The sequence below is a fragment of the Phyllobates terribilis genome, unplaced genomic scaffold (assembly GCF_046119375.1).
Source record: "Phyllobates terribilis strain yellow unplaced genomic scaffold, ASM4611937v1 Scaffold_80__1_contigs__length_6766528, whole genome shotgun sequence".
NCBI lineage: Eukaryota > Metazoa > Chordata > Amphibia > Anura > Dendrobatidae > Phyllobates > Phyllobates terribilis.
In genome coordinates, this window is record NW_027362840.1 from 4809721 (window position 1) to 4827022 (window position 17302).

Consider the following 17302-nt stretch of genomic DNA (forward strand, 5'->3'; position numbering starts at 1 on the left):
TGTATGCCGCATGTCATGAGGGCCATAAATACGTGCCGCATGTCATGGGGGCCCCACGTGCATGCCGCATGTCATGGGGTCCCCACATGCATGCCGGGTATCATATGGGCCCCAAATGCATGACACATGTCATGGGGGCCCCACGTGCATGCCGCATATCATGGGGGAACCAAATGTATGACGCATGTCATGGGGGCCCCAAATTTATGCCGCATGTCATGGGGGCCCCACGTGCATGCCGCATGTCATTGTGGGGTCCAAATGCATGCCGCATCTCATGGGGGCCCGCAATGCGTGCTGCATGTCATCTGGGTCCCACATGCATGGCGCATGTCATGGGGGCCCAAATGCATGCCTTATGTAATGGGGGCACCAAATACGTGCCGCATGTCATGGGGGCCCCACGTGCATGCCGCATGTCAGTGGGGCCCCACATGAATGCCGCATGTCATCGGGGCTCCAATTGCATGCCGCGTGTCATGGGGGCCCCAAACGCATGCCGCATGTCATGGGGGCCCCAAGTGCATACCGCATGTCATGGGGACCACAAATGCATGCGGCATGTCATGGGGGCCCCAATTAGGTGCTGCATATCATGGGGGCACCAAATGCATGCCGCATGTCATGGGGGCCCCAAATACATGCCGCATGTCATGGGTGCCCCAAATTCATGCCACATGTCATGGGTGCCCCAAATGCGTGGCACATGTCATGGAGGCCCCAAATACATGCCGCATGTCATGGGGGCCCCATGTGCATGCGGCATCTCTTTGGGGCCCCAAACACGTGCCGCATGACATGGGGCCCCACATGCATGGCGCATGTCATGGGGTTCCACATGCATGCCGCATGTCATGGGAGCCCAATATGCATGCCGCATGTCATGGGGGCCCCAAATGCATGCCGCATGCCATGGGGGCGCCAAATGTATGCCGCATATCATGGGGGCCCCAAATGCATGCCGCATATCATGGGGGCCCCAAATGTATGCTGCTAGTCATGGGGGCACCAAATACGTGCCGCATGTCATAGGGGCCCCACGTGCATGCCGCATGACATGGGGGCCCCACATGCATGCGCATGTAATGGGGGGCCCCACATGCATTCTGCATGCCATGGGGGCCGGAAAAGGATGCCACATGTCATGGGGGCCCCACGTGCATACCGCATGTCATGGGCACCCCAAATGCATGCCGCATGTCATGGGGCCCCACGTGCATGCCGCATGTCATGGAGGCCCCACATGCATGCCGGGTGTCATGCGGGCCCCAAATGCATGCGGCATATCATGGGGTCCCAAAATACGTGCGGCATGTCATGGGGGCCCACATGCATGGCGTATGTCATGGGGGCCCCAAACGCATGCCGCATTACATGTGGGCCCCATGTGCATGCGGCATGTCAATGGGACCCCAAATGCATTCCGCATGTCATGGGGGCCCCAAATACGTGCCGCATGTCATGGGCCCCATGTGCATGCCGCATGTCATGAGAGCCCCAACTGCATGCCTCATGTCATGGGGGCCCCAAATGCATGCCGCATGTCACGGGGGCCCCACATGCATTCCGCATGTCAAGGGGGCCCCACATGCAGGCCGCCTGTCATGGGGGCCCCAAATGCATGACACATGTCATGGGGGCCCCACGTGCATTCCGCATGTCATGGGGCCCCCACGTGCATGCCGCATGTCATGGGGGCCCAAATGCATGCCGCATGCCATGGGGCCCCAAATGCAGGCCGCATGTCATCGGGGCCCCAAATGTATGCCACATGTTATTGGGGCCCCAAATGCATGCCGCATGTCAAGGGGGCCCCACATGCATGCCGGATGTCATGGGGGCCCCAAATGCATGCCGCATGTCATGGGGCCCCACGTATATTCCGCATGTCATTGGGCAACCACGTGCATGCCGCATGTCATGGGGCCCCAAATGCATGCCGCATGTCATGGGGCCCCAAATGTATGCCTCATGTCATGGGGTCCCCAAATGCATGCCGCATGTCAAGGAGGCCCCACATGCATGCCGTATGTCATGGGCGCCCCAAATGCATGCCGCATGTCATGGGGGCCCCACATGCATTCCGCAAGTCATGGGGCCCCAATTGCATGCCGCATGTCATGAAGGCCCCAAATGTATGCCGCATGTCATGAGGGCCATAAATACGTGCCGCATGTCATGGGGGCCCCACATGCATGCCGGGTATCATATGGGCCCCAAATGCATGACACATGTCATGGGGGCCCCACGTGCATGCCGCATATCATGGGGGGACATAATGCATGACGCATGTCATGGGGGCCCCAAATGTATGCCGCATGTCATGGGGCCCCAAATGCATGCCGCATGTCATGGGGGCCCAAAATGTATGCCTCATGTCATGGGGGCCCGAAATGCATGAAGCATGTCATGGGGCCCCAAATGCATACCGCATGTCATGGGGGCCCCAAATGTATGCCGCATGTCACGGGGCCCCAAATACGTGCCGCATGTCATTGGGGCTCCAAGTGCATGCCGCATGTCTTGGGGCCCCAAATGCATGCCGCATGTCATGGGGGCCCCAAGTGCATGCCGCAAGTCATGGGTGCCCCACTTGCATACCGCATGTCATGGCGGCCCCAAATGCATGCCGCATGTCATGGTGGCCCCAAATGCATGCCGCATGTCATGGGGGCCCCACGTGCATGACGCGTGACATGGGGGCCCCAAATGCATGCCTCATGTCATTGGGGAGACCAAATGCATGCCGCATGTCTTGGGGGCCCCACATGCATGCCGCATGTCATGGGGGCCCCACATGCATGGCGCATGTCTTGTGGGCCCCACATGCATGCCGCATGTCATGGGGGCCCCACATGCATGCTGCATGTCATGGGGGCCCACATGCATGCCGTATGTCATGGGTGCCCCAAATTCTTACTGCATGTCATGGGCGCCCCAAATGCATGACGCATGTCATGGGGTCCCCACGTGCATTCTGCATGTCATGGGGGCTCCACATGCATGCCGCATGTCATGGGTGCCCCAAATGCATGCCGCATGTTATGGGGGCCCCAAATGTATGCCGCATGTCATGGGGGCCCCAAATGTATGCCGCGTGTCATGGGGGCACAAAATGCATGCCGCATGTCATGGGGGCCACAAATGTATGCCGCATATCATGAGGACCATAAATGCGTGTCGAATGTCATGGTGCCCCACGTGCATACCGCATGTCATGGGGGCCCCACATGCATGACGTGTGTCATGGGGGCCCCAAATGCATGCCGTATGTCTTTGGGGACCCAAATATGTGCCGCATGTCATGGGGCCCCACATGCATGGCGTATGTCTTGGGGGCCCCACATGCATGCCGCATGTCATGGGGGCCCCACGTGCATTACGCATGTCATGGGGGCTCCACATGCATGCCGCATGTCTTGGGGGACCCAAATACGTGCCGCATGTCATGGGGTCCCACATGCAGGCCGCCTGTCATGGTGGCCCCAAATGCATGCCGCATGTCATGGGGGGCCCACGTGCATGACGCGTGACATGGGGGCCCCAAATGCATGCCTCATGTCATGGGGAGACCAAATGCATGCCGCATGTCTTGGGGGCCCCACATGCATGCCGCATGTCATGGGGACCCCACATGCATGGCGCATGTCTTGTGGGCCCCACATGCATGCCGCATGTCATGGGGGCCCCAAATGCATGCTGCATGTCATGGGGGCCCACATGCATGCCGTATGTCATGGGGGCCCCAAATTCTTGCTGCATGTCATGGGCGCCCCAAATGCATGACGCATGTCATGGGTCCCCACGTGCATTCTGCATGTCATGGGGGCTCCACATGCATGCCGCATGTCATGGGTGCCCCAAATACATGCCGCATGTTATGGGGGCCCCAAATGTATGCCGCATGTCATGGGGGCCCCACATGCATGACGTGTGTCATGGGGGCCCCAAATGCATGCCGTATGTCTTTGGGGACCCAAATATGTGCCGCATGTCATGGGGCCCCACATGCATGGCGCATGTCTTGGGGGCCCCACATGCATGCCGCATGTCATGGGGGCCCCACGTGCATTCCGCATGTCATGGGGGCTCCACATGCATGCCGCATGTCTTGGGGGACCCAAATACGTGCCGCATGTCATGGGGTCCCACATGCATGGCGCATGTCTTGGGGCCCCACATGCATGCCACATGTCATGGGGGGCCCACGTGCATTCCGCATGTCATGGGGGCTCCAAATGCATGCCGCATGTCATGGGGGCCCCATGTGCATGCCGCATGTCATGAGAGCCCCAAATGCATGCCTCATGTCATGGGGGCTCCAAATGCATGCCGCATGTCATGGGGGCCCCACGTGCATGCCGCATGTCATGTGTTCCCCAAATGCATGCCGCATGTCATGGGGGCTCCAAATGCATGGCGCATGTCATGGCGGCCCCAAGTACGTGCCGCTTTTCATGGGGGCCCCAAATGCATGCCGCATGTCAAGGGGGCCCCACATGCATTCCGCATGTCAAGGGGGCCCCACATGCAGGCCGCCTGTCATGGGGGCCCCAAATGCATGACACATGTCGGGGGCCCCACGTGCATTCCGCATGACATGGGGCCCCCACGTGCATGCCGCATGTCATGGGGGCCCAAATGCGTGCCGCATGCCATGGGGCCCCAAATGCATGCCGCATGTCATGGGGGCCCCAAATGCATGCCGCATGTCATGGGGCCCCACGTATATTCCGCATGTCATGGGGCAACCACGTGCATGCCGCATGTCATGGGGCCCCAAATGCATGTCGCATGTCAAGGAGGCCCCACATGCATGCCGTATGTCATGGGCGCCCCAAATGCATGCCGCATGTCATGGGGGCCCCACATGCATTCCGCATGTCATGGGGCCCCAATTGCATGCCGCATGTCATGAAGGCCCCAAATGTATGCCGCATGTCATGAGGGCCATAAATACGTGCCGCATGTCATGGGGGCCCCACGTGCATGCCGCATGTCATGGGGTCCCCACATGCATGCCGGGTATCATATGGGCCCCAAATGCATGACACATGTCATGGGGGCCCCACGTGCATGCCGCATATCATGGGGGAACCAAATGCATGACGCATGTCATGGGGGCCCCAAATTATGCCGCATGTCATGGGGGCCCCACGTGCATGCCGCATGTCATTGTGGGGTCCAAATGCATGCCGCATCTCATGGGGGCCCGCAATGCGCGCTGCATGTCATCTGGGTCCCACATGCATGGCGCATGTCATGGGGGCCCAAATGCATGCCTTATGTAATGGGGGCACCAAATACGTGCGGCATGTCATGGGGGCCCCACGTGCATGCCGCATGTCAGTGGGGCCCCACATGAATGCCGCATGTCATCGGGGCTCCAATTGCATGCCGCGTGTCATGGGGGCCCCAAACGCATGCCGCATGTCATGGGGGCCCCAAGTGCATACCGCATGTCATGGGGACCACAAATGCATGCGGCATGTCATGGGGGCCCCAATTAGGTGCTGCATATCATGGGGGCACCAAATGCATGCCGCATGTCATGGGGGCCCCAAATACATGCCGCATGTCATGGGAGCCCCAAATTCATGCCACATGTCATGGGTGCCCCAAATGCGTGGCACATGTCATGGAGGCCCCAAATACATGCCGCATGTCATGGGGGCCCCATGTGCATGCGGCATCTCTTTGGGGCCCCAAACACGTGCCGCATGACATGGGGCCCCACATGCATGGCGCATGTCATGGGGTTCCACATGCATGCCGCATGTCATGGGAGCCCAATATGCATGCCGCATGTCATGGGGGCCCCAAATGCATGCCGCATGCCATGGGGGCGCCAAATGTATGCCGCATATCATGGGGGCCCCAAATGCATGCCGCATATCATGGGGGCCCCAAATGTATGCTGCTAGTCGTGGGGGCACCAAATATGTGCCGCATGTCATAGGGGCCCCACGTGCATGCCGCATGACATGGGGGCCCCACATGCATGCGCATGTAATGGGGGGCCCCACATGCATTCTGCATGCCATGGGGGCCCCAAAAGGATGCCACATGTCATAGGGGCCCCACGTGCATACCGCATGTCATGGGCACCCCAAATGCATGCCGCATGTCATGGGGGCCCCACGTGCATGCCGCATGTCATGGAGGCCCCACATGCATGCCAGGTGTCATGCGGGCCCCAAATGCATGCGGCATATCATGGGGTCCCAAAATACGTGCGGCATGTCATGGGGGCCCACATGCATGCCGTGTGTCATGGGGGCCCCAAACGCATGCCGCATTACATGTGGGCCCCATGTGCATGCGGCATGTCAATGGGACCCCAAATGCATTCCGCATGTCATGGGGGCCCCAAATACGTGCCGCATGTCATGGGCCCCACATGCATGGCACATGTCATGAGGGCCCGAAATGCATGCCTCATATCATGTGGGCCCACATGCGTGCCGCATGTCATGGGGGGCCAAAATGCATGCCGCATGTCATGGGGGCTCCACTTGCATGCCGCATGTCATGGGGGCCCCAAATGCATACCGCATGTCATGGGGGCCCCACGTGCATACCGCGTTTCATGGGGGGCCCAAATGCATTCCGCATGTCATGGGGGCCCCAAGTGCATGCCGCATGTCAGGGGGGCCCCGCATGCATGCCGCATGTCATCGGGGCTCCACATGCATGTCGGGTGTCATGGGGGATCAAAACGCATGCCGCATGTCATGGGGGCCCCACGTGCATAACGCATGTCATGGGGACCCCAAATGCATGCCGCATGTCATGGGGGCCCCAAATACTTGCCGCATGTCATGGTGGCCCCACATGCACAGCGCATGTCATGGGTGCCCCACTTGCATGCCGCATGTCATGGCGGCCCCAAATGCATGCCACATGTCAAGGGGGCCCCACATGTATGCCGCATGTCATGGGGGTCCTAAATGCATGCCGCATGTCATGGGGGCCCCACGTGCATTCCGCATGTCATGGGGCCCCCAAGTGCATTCCGCATATCATGGGGCCCCAAATGCATGACACATGTCATGGGGGCCCAAAATGTATGCCGCATGTCGTGGGGGCCCAAAACACGTGCCGCATGTCATGGGGGCCCGACGTGCATGCCGCATGTCATGGGGCCCCAAATGCATGCCGCATGTCATGAGGGCCCTAAATGTATGCCGCATGTCATGGGGACCCCAAATACGTGCCGCATGTCATGAGGGCCCCAAATGCATGTCGCATGTCATGGGGGCCCTAAAGGTATGCCGCGTGTCATGGGGCCCCAAATGCATGCCACATTTCATGGGGGCCCCAAGTGTATGCCGAACGTCATGGGGGCCCCAAATGCATGCCGTATGCCAAGGTAGCCCCACATGCATGCCGCATGTCATGGGGAGACCAAATGCATGCCGCATGTCTTGGGGGCCCCAAATACGTGCCACATGTTATGGGGCCTCACATGCATGGCGCATGTCTTGTGGGCCCCACATGCATGCCGCATGTCATGGGGGCCCCACATGCATGCTGCATGTCATGGGGGCCCACATGCATGCCGTATGTCATGGGGGCCCCAAATTCTTGCTGCATGTCATGGGCGCCCCAAATACATGACGCATGTCATGGGGTCCCCACGTGCATTCTGCATGTCATGGGGGCTCCACATGCATGCCGCATGTCATGGGTGCCCCAAATGCATGCCGCATGTTATGGGGGCCCCAAATGTATGCCGCATGTCATGGGGGCCCCAAATGTATGCCGCGTGTCATGGGGTCACAAAATGCATGCCGCATGTCATGGGGGCCACAAATGTATGCCGCATAGCATGAGGACCATAAATGCGTGTCGAATGTCATGGTGCCCCACGTGCATACCGCATGTCATGGGGGCCCCACATGCATGACGTGTGTCATGGGGGCCCCAAATGCATGCCGTATGTCTTTGGGGACCCAAATATGTGCCGCATGTCATGGGGCCCCACATGCATGGCGCATGTCTTGGGGGACCCAAATGCATGCCGCATGTCATGGGGCCCCAAATGTATGCCTCATGTCATGGGGTCCCCAAATGCATGCCGCATGTCAAGGAGGCCCCACATGCATGCCGTATGTCATGGGCGCCCCAAATGCATGCCGCATGTCATGGGGGCCCCACATGCATTCTGCAAGTCATGGGGCCCCAATTGCATGCCGCATGTCATGAAGGCCCCAAATGTATGCCGCATGTCATGAGGGCCATAAATACGTGCCGCATGTCATGGGGGCCCCACGTGCATGCCGCATATCATGGGGGGACCAAATGCATGACGCATGTCATGGGGGCCCCAAATGTATGCCGCATGTCATGGGGGCCCCACGTGCATGCCGCATGTCATTGTGGGGTCCAAATGCATGTCGCATCTCATGGGGGCCCGCAATGCGTGCTGCATGTCATCTGGGTCCCACATGCATGGCGCAAGTCATGGGGGCCCAAATGCATGCCTTATGTAATGGGGGCATCAAATACGTGCCGCATGTCATGGGGGCCCCACGTGCATGCCGTATGTCAGTGGGGCCCCACATGAATGCCGCCTGTCATCGGGGCTCCAATTGCATGCCGCGTGTCATGGGGGCCCCAAACGCATGCCGCATGTCATGGGGTCCCCAAGTGCATACCGCATGTCATGGGGACCCCAAATGCATGCGGCATGTCATGGGGGCCCCAAATAGGTGCTGCATATCATGGGGGCACCAAATGCATGCTGCATGTCATGGGGGCCCCAAATACATGCCGCATGTCATGGGGGCCCCAGATGCATGGCGCATGTCATGGGAGCCCCAAATTCATGCCACATGTCATGGGTGCCCCCAATGCGTGGCACATGTCATGGAGGCCCCAAATACATGCCGCATGTCATGGGGGCCCCACGTGCATGCGGCATCTCTTTGGGGCCCCAAACACGTGCCGCATGACATGGAGCCCCACATGCATGGCGCATGTCATGGGGCTCCACATGCATGCCGCATGTCATGGGAGCCCAATATGCATGCCGCATGTCATGGGGGCCCCAAATGCATGCCGCATGTCATGGGGGCGCCAAATGTATGCCGCATATCATGGGGGCCCCAAATGCATGCCGCATGTCATGGGGGCCCCAAATGTATGCTGCTAGTCATGGGGGCACCAAATACGTGCCGCATGTCATAGGGGCCCCACGTGCATGCTGCATGACATGGGGCCCCACATGCATGCGCATGTAATGGGGGGCCCCACATGCATTCTGCATGCCATGGGGGCCCCAAAAGGATGCCACATGTCATGGGGGCCCCACGTGCATACCGCATGTCATGGGCACCCCAAATGCATGCCGCATGTCATGGGGGCCCCACGTGCATGCCGCATGTCATGGAGGCCGGGTGTCATGCGGGCCCCAAATGCATGCGGCATTTCATGGGGTCCCAAAATACGTGCGGCATGTCATGGGGGCCCACATGCATGCCGTGTGTCATGGGGGCCCCAAACGCATGCCGCATGACATGTGGGCCCCATGTGCATGCGGCATGTCAATGGGACCCCAAATGCATTCCGCATGTCATGGGGGCCCCAAATACGTGCCGCATGTCATGGGGCCCAACATGCATGGCACATGTCATGGGGGCCCAAAATGCATGCCTCATATCATGGGGGCCCCACATGCGTGCCGCATGTCATGGGGGGCCAAAATGCATGCCGCATGTCATGGCGGCCCCAAATGCATGCCACATGTCAAGGGGGCCCCACATGTATGCCGCATGTCATGGGGGTCCTAAATGCATGCCGCATGTCATGGGGGCCCCACGTGCATTCCGCATGTCATGGGGCCCCCAAGTGCATTCCGCATATCATGGGGCCCCAAATGCATGACACATGTCATGGGGGCCCAAAATGTATGCCGCATGTCGTGGGGGCCCAAAACACGTGCCGCATGTCATGGGGGCCCGACGTGCATGCCGCATGTCATGGGGCCCCAAATGCATGCCGCATGTCATGAGGGCCCTAAATGTATGCCGCATGTCATGGGGACCCCAAATACGTGCCGCATGTCATGAGGGCCCCAAATGCATGTCGCATGTCATGGGGGCCCTAAAGGTATGCCGCGTGTCATGGGGCCCCAAATGCATGCCACATTTCATGGGGGCCCCAAGTGTATGCCGAACGTCATGGGGGCCCCAAATGCATGCCGTATGCCAAGGTAGCCCCACATGCATGCCGCATGTCATGGGGAGACCAAATGCATGCCGCATGTCTTGGGGGCCCCAAATACGTGCCACATGTTATGGGGCCTCACATGCATGGCGCATGTCTTGTGGGCCCCACATGCATGCCGCATGTCATGGGGGCCCCACATGCATGCTGCATGTCATGGGGGCCCACATGCATGCCGTATGTCATGGGGGCCCCAAATTCTTGCTGCATGTCATGGGCGCCCCAAATACATGACGCATGTCATGGGGTCCCCACGTGCATTCTGCATGTCATGGGGGCTCCACATGCATGCCGCATGTCATGGGTGCCCCAAATGCATGCCGCATGTTATGGGGGCCCCAAATGTATGCCGCATGTCATGGGGGCCCCAAATGTATGCCGCGTGTCATGGGGGCACAAAATGCATGCCGCATGTCATGGGGGCCACAAATGTATGCCGCATAGCATGAGGACCATAAATGCGTGTCGAATGTCATGGTGCCCCACGTGCATACCGCATGTCATGGGGGCCCCACATGCATGACGTGTGTCATGGGGGCCCCAAATGCATGCCGTATGTCTTTGGGGACCCAAATATGTGCCGCATGTCATGGGGCCCCACATGCATGGCGCATGTCTTGGGGGCCCCAAATGCATGCCGCATGTCATGGGGCCCCAAATGTATGCCTCATGTCATGGGGTCCCCAAATGCATGCCGCATGTCAAGGAGGCCCCACATGCATGCCGTATGTCATGGGCGCCCCAAATGCATGCCGCATGTCATGGGGGCCCCACATGCATTCCGCAAGTCATGGGGCCCCAATTGCATGCCGCATGTCATGAAGGCCCCAAATGTATGCCGCATGTCATGAGGGCCATAAATACGTGCCGCATGTCATGGGGGCCCCACGTGCATGCCGCATGTCATGGGGTCCCCACATGCATGCCGGGTATCATATGGGCCCCAAATGCATGACACATGTCATGGGGGCCCCACGTGCATGCCGCATATCATGGGGGGACCAAATGCATGACGCATGTCATGGGGGCCCCAAATGTATGCTGCATGTCATGGGGGCCCCACGTGCATGCCGCATGTCATTGTGGGGTCCAAATGCATGCCGCATCTCATGGGGGCCCGCAATGCGTGCTGCATGTCATCTGGGTCCCACATGCATGGCGCAAGTCATGGGGGCCCAAATGCATGCCTTATGTAATGGGGGCATCAAATACGTGCCGCATGTCATGGGGGCCCCACGTGCATGCCGTATGTCAGTGGGGCCCCACATGAATGCCGCCTGTCATCGGGGCTCCAATTGCATGCCGCGTGTCATGGGGGCCCCAAACGCATGCCGCATGTCATGGGGTCCCCAAGTGCATACCGCATGTCATGGGGACCCCAAATGCATGCGGCATGTCATGGGGGCCCCAAATAGGTGCTGCATATCATGGGGGCACCAAATGCATGCCGCATGTCATGGGGGCCCCAAATACATGCCGCATGTAATGGGGGCCCCAGATGCATGGCGCATGTCATGGGAGCCCCAAATTCATGCCACATGTCATGGGTGCCCCCAATGCGTGGCACATGTCATGGAGGCCCCAAATACATGCCGCATGTCATGGGGGCCCCACGTGCATGCGGCATCTCTTTGGGGCCCCAAACACGTGCCGCATGACATGGAGCCCCACATGCATGGCGCATGTCATGGGGCTCCACATGCATGCCGCATGTCATGGGAGCCCAATATGCATGCCGCATGTCATGGGGGCCCCAAATGCATGCCGCATGTCATGGGGGCGCCAAATGTATGCCGCATATCATGGGGGCCCCAAATGCATGCCGCATGTCATGGGGGCCCCAAATGTATGCTGCTAGTCATGGGGGCACCAAATACGTGCCGCATGTCATAGGGGCCCCACGTGCATGCTGCATGACATGGGGCCCCACATGCATGCGCATGTAATGGGGGGCCCCACATGCATTCTGCATGCCATGGGGGCCCCAAAAGGATGCCACATGTCATGGGGGCCCCACGTGCATACCGCATGTCATGGGCACCCCAAATGCATGCCGCATGTCATGGGGGCCCCACGTGCATGCCGCATGTCATGGAGGCCGGGTGTCATGCGGGCCCCAAATGCATGCGGCATTTCATGGGGTCCCAAAATACGTGCGGCATGTCATGGGGGCCCACATGCATGCCGTGTGTCATGGGGGCCCCAAACGCATGCCGCATGACATGTGGGCCCCATGTGCATGCGGCATGTCAATGGGACCCCAAATGCATTCCGCATGACATGGAGCCCCACATGCATGGCGCATGTCATGGGGCTCCACATGCATGCCGCATGTCATGGGAGCCCAATATGCATGCCGCATGTCATGGGGGCCCCAAATGCATGCCGCATGTCATGGGGGCGCCAAATGTATGCCGCATATCATGGGGGCCCCAAATGCATGCCGCATGTCATGGGGGCCCCAAATGTATGCTGCTAGTCATGGGGGCACCAAATACGTGCCGCATGTCATAGGGGCCCCACGTGCATGCTGCATGACATGGGGCCCCACATGCATGCGCATGTAATGGGGGGCCCCACATGCATTCTGCATGCCATGGGGGCCCCAAAAGGATGCCACATGTCATGGGGGCCCCACGTGCATACCGCATGTCATGGGCACCCCAAATGCATGCCGCATGTCATGGGGGCCCCACGTGCATGCCGCATGTCATGGAGGCCGGGTGTCATGCGGGCCCCAAATGCATGCGGCATTTCATGGGGTCCCAAAATACGTGCGGCATGTCATGGGGGCCCACATGCATGCCGTGTGTCATGGGGGCCCCAAACGCATGCCGCATGACATGTGGGCCCCATGTGCATGCGGCATGTCAATGGGACCCCAAATGCATTCCGCATGTCATGGGGGCCCCAAATACGTGCCGCATGTCATGGGGCCCAACATGCATGGCACATGTCATGGGGGCCCAAAATGCATGCCTCATATCATGGGGGCCCCACATGCGTGCCGCATGTCATGGGGGGCCAAAATGCATGCCGCATGTCATGGGTGCTCCACTTGCATGCCGCATGTCATGGGGGCCCCAAATGCATACCGGATGTCATGGGGCCCCACGTGCATGCCGCGTTTCATGGGGGGCCCAAATGCATTCCGAATGTCATGGGGGCCCCAAGTGCATGCCGCATGTCAGGGGGGCCCCGCATGCATGCCGCATGTCATCGGGGCTCCACATGCATGTCGGGTGTCATGGGGGATCAAAACGCATGCCGCATGTCATGGGGGCCCCACGTGCATAACGCATGTCATGGGGACCCCAAATGCATGCCGCATGTCATGGGGGCCCCAAATACTTGCCGCATGTCATGGTGGCCCCACATGCATAGCGCATGTCATGGGTGCCCCACTTGCATGCCGCATGTCATGGCGGCCCCAAATGCATGCCACATGTCAAGGGAGCCCCACATGTATGCCGCATGTCATGGGGGCCCTAAATGCATGCCGCATGTCATGGGGGCCCCACGTGCATTCCGCATGTCATGGGGCCCCCAAGTGCATTCCGCATATCATGGGGCCCCAAATGCATGACACATGTCATGGGGGCCCAAAATGTATGCCGCATGTCATGGGGGCCCAAAACACGTGCCGCATGTCATGGGGGCCCTACGTGCATGCCGCATGTCATGGGGCCCCAAATGCATGCCGCATGTCATGAGGGCCCTAAATGTATGCCGCATGTCATGGGGGCCCCAAATACGTGCCGCATGTCATGAGGGCCCCAAATGCATGTCGCATGTCATAGGGGCCCTAAAGGTATGCCGCGTGTCATGGGGCCCCAAATGCATGCCACATTTCATGGCAGCCCCAAGTGTATGCCGAACGTCATGGGGGCCCCAAAGGCATGCCGCATGTCATGGGGCCCCAAATGCATGCGGCATGTCATGGGGCCCCAAAGGCATGCCGCATGTTATGGGGGCCCCAAATGTATGCCTCATGTCATGGGGGTCCCAAATGCATGCCGCATGTCAAGGGGGCCCCACATGCATGCCATTGCGCAGGTCATGGGGCCTCCACGTGCATTCCGCATGTCATTGGGCCCCAAATGCATGCCGCATGTCATGGGGGCCCCAAACGTATGCCGCATGTCATGGGGGCCCCAAATACGTGTCGCATGTCATGGGGGCCCGACGTGCATGCCGCATGTCATGGGGCCCCAAATGCATGCCGCATGTCATGGGGGCCCTAAATGTATGCTGCATGTCATGGGGGCCCAAAATACATGCCGCATTTCATGGGGGCCCCACGTGCATGCCGCATGTCATGGGTGCCCCACTTGCATGCCGCATGTCATGGCGGCCCCAAATGCATGCCACATGTCAAGGGGGCCTCACGTGCATTCCGCATGTCATGGGGCCCCCAAGTGCATTCCGCATATCATGGGGCCCCAAATGCATGACACGTGTCATGGGGGCCCCAAATGTATGACGCATGTCATGGGGGCCCAAAATACGTGCCGCATGTCATAGGGCCCAGACGTGCATGCCGCATGTCATGTGGCCCCAAATGCATGCCGCATGTCACGGGGGCCCTAAATGTATGCCGCATGTCAAGGGGGCCTCAAATATGTGCCGCATGTCATGAGGGTCCCAAATGCATGCCGCATGTCATGGGGGCCCTAAAGGTCTGCCGCGTGTCATGGGGGCCCCACGTGCATGCCGCATGTCATGGGGGCCCACGTGCATGCCGCATGTCATGGAAGCACCACGTGCATGCCGCATGTCATGGGGCCCCGACGTGCATGCCGCATGTCATGGGGCCCCCAAATGCATGCCGCATGTCATGGGGCCCCAAATGCATGCCGCTTGTCATGGGGGACCCAAATGTATGACGCATGTCATGGGGGCTCCAAATGCATGCCGCATGTCATGGGGGCCCTAAATGTATGCCGCATGTCATGGGGGCCCCAAGTACGTGCCGCATGTCATGGGGGCCCCACGTGCATGCCGCATGTCATGGGTGCCCCACTTGCATGCCGCATGTCATGGCGGCCCCAAATGCATGCCGCATGTCATGGGGGCCCCAAATACAGGCCGCATGTCATGGGGGACCCAAATGCATGCCGCATGTCATGGGGTCCACAAATGCAAGCCGCATCTCATGGTCGCCCCAAATGTATGCCCCATGTCATGATGGCCCCAAATGCATGCCTCATGTCATGGTGGCCCAAAATGCATTCCGCATGTCATGGGGGCCACAAATGCACGCTGCATATCATGGGGGCCCAAAATGCATGCCGCATGTCATGGGGGCCCCACGTGCATTCCGCATGTCATGGGGGCTCCACATGCATGCCGCATGTCATGGGGTCCCCACTTGCATTCCCCATTTCATGGGGGCCCCAAATTAATGCCGCATGTCATGGGGCCCCAAATGTATGCCGCATGTCATGGGGGCCCCAAATGCATGCCGCATGTCAAGGGGGCCACAAATGTATGCCGCATGTCATTAGGGCCATAAATATGTGCCGCATGTCATGGGGGCCCCACTTGCATGCTGCATCTCATGGGGGCCCCACATGCATGTCATGTGTCATGGGGTCCCCAAATACATGCCGCATTTCATGGGGACCCCAAATGCATCCCCCATGTCATGGGGTCCCCAAATACGTGCCGCTTATCATGGGGGCCTCAAATGGATGCCGCATGTCATGGTGGCCCCACATGCATGCCGAATGTCATGGGGGCCCAAATGCATGCCGCATGACATGGGGACCCCACATGCATGCTGCATGGCATGGGGGCCCCAAATGAATGTCGCATGTCATGTGTGCCCCAAATACGTGCCGCATGTCATGGGGCCCCACATGTATGGCGCATGTCATGGGGGACCAACATGCATGCCACATGTCATGGGGTCCCCAAATGCATGGCTCATGTCATGGAGTCCCCACATGCATGCCGCCTGTCATGGGGGCCCACGTTCATGCCACATGTCATGGGGGCCCCAAATATGTGCTGCATGTCATGGGGGCCCCAAATCCATGCTGCATGTCATGGGGGCCCCACGTGCATTCCTCATGTCATGGGGCCCCCACGTGCACGCCGCATGTTATGGGGGCCCAAAATGCATGCCACATGTCATGGGGGCCCCAGGTGCATGCTGCATATCATGGGGTGACCAAATGCATGCCGCATGTCATGGGGTCCCAAATGCATGCCGCATGTCATGGGGGCCCCACGTGCATTCCTCATGTAATGGGGCCAGCACGTGCATGCCGCATGTCATGGGGCCCCCAAATGCATGCCGCATGTCATGGGGCCCCAAATGCATGCCGCTTGTCATGGGCGCCCCAAATGTATGACGCATGTCATGGGGGCTCCAAATGCATGCCGCATGTCATGGGGGCCCTAAATGTATGCCGCATGTCATGGGGGCCCCAAGTACGTGCCGCATGTCATGGTGGCCCCACATGCATGCCGAATGTCATGGGGGCCCAAATACATGCCGCATGACATGGGGACCCCACATGCATGCCGCATGTCATGGGGGCCCCAAACGTATGCCGCATGTCATGGGGGCCCCAAATACGTGCCGCATGTCATGGGGGCCCGACGTGCATGCCGCATGTCATGGGGCCCCAAATGCATGCCGCATGTCATGGGGGCCCTAAATGTATGCTGCATGTCATGGGGGCCCAAAATACGTGCCGCATTTCATGGGCGCCCCACGTGCATGCCGCATGTCATGGGTGCCCCACTTGCATGCCGCATGTCATGGCGGCCCCAAATGCATGACACATGTCATGGGGGCCCAAAATGTATGCCGCATGTCATGGGGGCCCAAAACACGTGCCGCATGTCATGGGGGCCCGACGTGCATGCCGCATGTCAGTGGGGCCCCACATGAATGCCGCATGTCATCGGGGTTCCAATTGCATGCCGCGTGTCATGGGGGCCCCAAACGCATGCCGCATGTCATGGGGTCCCCAAGTGCATACCGCATGTCATGGGGACCCCAAATGCATGCGGCATGTCATGGGGGCCCCAAATAGGTGCTGCATATCATGGGGGCACC